Below are 2,806 nucleotides of genomic sequence, written 5' to 3'. Positions count from 1 at the left end.
CAGTATAATTTTGGTTCTCTGCAATAACTTTTTCAAATAGCAAGTGTGACCATGTATGTACACAGTGGGTTAGAATTTCAGACACCTGACCTGGCATGTGTTGATCTATCTCTATGACCATTCACTCAATTATAGTGCAGCCTCTGATCCTGAGCCTTTTCTTTGAACACAAAGAAAAATGCCAAGGAAGGTGTTAAAGATAAGGAAGGACAATGACCTTACTAGACCAGGTGTAGAAGTTTGTACCTCATCTTATCTTTGACACCTTGGAGTGGGTCTACCTCCTCCACCTTTATTTTATGCTTCATTCTTATTTTCTTTAGTTTTTTTTTCTTCCACAGGTGGTTATAATCTACATGATCATTATAAGAAAATCAGAATAGACCAAGAAGCAAAACGGAAACAAAGATTGCTCATAATCCCACTACCAAGAAATAGCCCGTGCTAGCGTTATAGATTTTCCTTGCAGTTTTGTTTTGCTTTGTTTTTCCAATGTGCATTATATTTGCATGATCTGTTACTGAGGAGCCAGTTTGGTTGTTCTTGAACATTTTGTTGAAAAGGTGTCAGCTCTTTCCACAGTTTGGCTATTGTGGATAAAGAAGATGTGGTATATATATATATATATATATATATATATACAATGGAATATTATGCAGCCATCAAAAGGAATGAGATCTTGTCATTTGCAACTACGTGGATGGAACTGGAGGGTGTTATGCTGAGCGAAATAAGTCAATCAGAGAAAGACATGTATCATATGACCTCACTGATATGAGGAATTCTTAATCGCAGGAAACAAACTGAGGGTTGCTGGAGTGGGGGGTGGGGTGGGAGGGATGGGGTGACTGGGTGATAGACACTAGGGAGGGTATGTGCTCTGGTGAGCGCTGTGAATTGTGCAAGACTGTTGAATCACAGATCTGTACCTCTGAAACAAATAATACATTATATGTTAAGGAAAAAAAAAAAAGAAGATAGTAGGAGGGGAAGAATGAAGGGGGGGAAATCGGAGGGGTAGACAAACCATGAGAGACGATGGACTCTGAAAAACAAACCGAGGGTTCTAGAGGGGAGGGGGGTGGGAGGATGGGTTAGCCTGGTGGTGGGTATTGAGGAGGGCACGTTCTGCATGGAGCACTGGGTGTTATGCACAAACAATGAATCATGGAACACTTCATCTAAAACTAATGATGTAATGTATGGGGATTAACATAACAATAAAAATTTTTAAAAAAAGAGAAAAGAAAAGGCATCAGCTTCTTTGTTTTTTTCCAGAGAGATTCCTATACCTATCAACGTTTTATTTCTTCTTTCTCAATAATCATGGACTAAGATCAATACACAACAGTGGTTTTTTTCACCCCAGGTGGGATCCAAAGAGGATTGCATGGAAATATCTCCTTTAAAATCTTCAGTCTTTTGTTTTGCTACCAAAAGTCTTGCCTGACACAGTGTCTATGCAATATAAGCATAACTAATTAAAAAGTCGATTTACTTAGTTAACCTTTCGTTTGGATTACATGACAAATAGTTGACTGATAATTTTCCCCTGAATTGACTGGATGGTTGGTATTGGGATTCTCTTTTTTTCCCTACCAAACTGACGAGTTGTTTTGAAATTGTGTGGGCACTGTCTGAATAACCACTCCATCTCGTGAGGGAAACACAGTAAATGATGCCTCTTTCCAGATAACCAAGGAGTATATATATGCTTTTTCTGGCTACTCTGCCTTCCAAAGAGAGAGATTTGGAACCGGTATGGGTGCTTTAAATGTTTGCTCTGAATTCACTGTAACTGTTCATCTTTTAACATAAAAACTGATGTTTACTGGGCTTTTTCTCAAGAGACATTCAGGCTTGGGGAAAAAAAGATGAGGGTACAGAAATGAATAGTACGGAGAGTGGAGGCCTTCTCTCAACCTGCCCGCCAGATAACCATAGTTACCATCATTCGTATCAATGCTTTACATCGTGACCTATTGAAACAATTTCTGCAACAGCCGGAAAAGTGCGTGTGTGTGTGTGTGTGTGTGTGTGTGAACTAGACTACCAGCGTGTTAAAGATGGTTATTTCCCAAGATGGTGAGATTACGGGTGATTGTTTTTCTATTTCCTGTTATATCTTCTACAACAAATATGTGACTCCTATATTTTAAAGAAAGTAAACAGGCTACAAAAGCCAATTTAATTCATTATATGTATGTCTTGGTTGTGGTTTATGAACTAAGGACCATGACTAACCAGCAAACCATAGTTGTGAAATGCATACAGTGAGCTTCTGGTCTCATCATCATGAGACCATTTCTTCTCTTTCCTCCTCTTTCTCTTCCTCCTGCTCTTCCCATTCTGCTTCCTTCTTCTTCTTTTTTTTTTTTTAAGATTTTATTTTTAAGTAATCTCCGTACCCAACGTGGGGATTGAACTCACGACCCTGAGATCCAGAGTCACATGCTCCACCGACTGAGCCAGCCAGGTGCTCCTCCTTCTTACTTTTTTTTAAAAAGATTTTATTTATTTATTTTAGGGGGAGAGAGAGAGAGAGCATGCAGGGGAGGGGCAGAGGGAGAGGGAGAGAGAGAGTCTTAAGCGGACTCTGTTGAGTGCGGAGCCGGACGCGGGGCTCGATCCCACAACCCTGAGATCATGACCTGAGCCGAAATCAAGAGTCAGACATTTAACCAACTGTGCCACCCAGGCGCCCCTCCCTCCTTCTTATTTTTAATGGAATTAATAGTTTTCAGACTCTCCGGAAGATCTTAAGAGCATCAAAATCCTGTTGGAAAAACTGACAATCCAGAGACTG

The 2,806-nt window shown here is 40.1% G+C and overlaps 1 non-coding gene across 1 annotated transcript; it reads right to left on the bottom strand.

Annotated features, from left to right (window-relative positions):
* Nucleotides 1-2,405: 2,405 nt before the first annotated feature.
* TRNAQ-CUG lies at nt 2,406-2,478 on the bottom strand. Its single transcript has one exon. It is a non-coding gene; the product is annotated as a tRNA-Gln (tRNA).
* Nucleotides 2,479-2,806: the final 328 nt, after the last annotated feature.

The sequence above is a fragment of the Neomonachus schauinslandi genome, chromosome 10, assembly GCF_002201575.2.
Source record: "Neomonachus schauinslandi chromosome 10, ASM220157v2, whole genome shotgun sequence".
Lineage (NCBI taxonomy): Eukaryota > Metazoa > Chordata > Mammalia > Carnivora > Phocidae > Neomonachus > Neomonachus schauinslandi.
The sequence above is the reverse complement of the archived record's forward strand: the minus strand, read 5'-3'. Positions and strand labels throughout refer to the sequence as shown.